Source organism: Aphanomyces invadans (assembly GCF_000520115.1).
Source record: "Aphanomyces invadans strain NJM9701 unplaced genomic scaffold supercont1.23, whole genome shotgun sequence".
NCBI classification, from domain to species: Eukaryota; Oomycota; class Saprolegniomycetes; order Saprolegniales; family Verrucalvaceae; genus Aphanomyces; species Aphanomyces invadans.
In genome coordinates this window covers 286,135-287,261 of record NW_008580168.1, presented here as the reverse complement: position 1 = coordinate 287,261, position 1,127 = coordinate 286,135, and positions in this window count along the sequence as shown.

Genomic DNA, 1,127 nt, shown 5'->3' with positions numbered 1-1,127 from the left:
CCGTCGACGTTTGGCCATCTGCCACGTCCTGCAATGTGCATGTTGTGACAGCTCACTGGATCACCCACGATTTTCAACTGCGCGAATGTGTGGTGGACTCCAAGTTGGTGCCGATTGATGCGGACAAGAGTGACTTGAACCAAGTCATTGCCTGGCTGCGCTCGACGATCGATCAGTGGACTCTGGATGTCGTAGCCATCACCGTCAAGCCTGCGTGGAATACGCCGACATTAGCGCGTTCGTTTCCCAATGCAGTTGTTGTGCCATGCTTGGTGCACCAGATGAACTCAGTCATGCAAGCTGTGCTGAGTGAGTTTGCCCCGCTACTCGTCAAGGCGCGCGGGCTCGTGCTAGCCGCTCCTGTCAACGTCGTGCACCTCGACCACCCCGCGCAATGGACGTCGTCGCTGACCATGCTCCAGCAGCCATTCGTTCTCAACCATGCATTGTGGAAACCTGAAGAGTCCCAGCGACTGCACGACCTCGTGTCCATCCTGACCCCTGTCCACACATTACTCCAACAAGTTGCTGCGTCGGCCCACGGCGCGACCCACGACAGGCAAGGTCCGTCGCCACCCGTCGCCCCACTCGCGTTTGCGCTCTTGCACGGCGTCGTGAAACTACTCCAGGACAAACGTCATGCCGCACATGTCATGCCGACCCTCGAAGCGATTCTCGAGTCGCCGCTCTTGCGACGAGTGTGCGCGTTGGACCCTCGATTCAAGTCGCTGCCGTTTTTACCTACGACCGACAGGCAAGACACGTTGGACAAGCTCCAGCGGGCCGTGGCGTCAAAGTCGATGCCCAGCAGCATTCCACCACCAGCCCCTGCACCGACTGCACCGACTGAAGGGCAGCAGTCGTCGGCCGAAGCGTATCCACAATCCAGAGGTCCCCAACCCCCCATGACAACTCCATCGTCGTCGTCGTGGTCAGAACTATATCCATTTGAAGACGCCCAGCCACCCGGCGATCTCCAAATGTACCTGGATGCCCCTGCTGCCCACGACCTTGTCGATCCGCTCGCGTGGTGGCGAGTCCATCTGCACGTGTTTCCAGATTTGGCACATGCCGCGCGAAAGTACCTGCCTGTGAGTCCGTGTGCAGGTTTTGCAGACGAAGCGCTT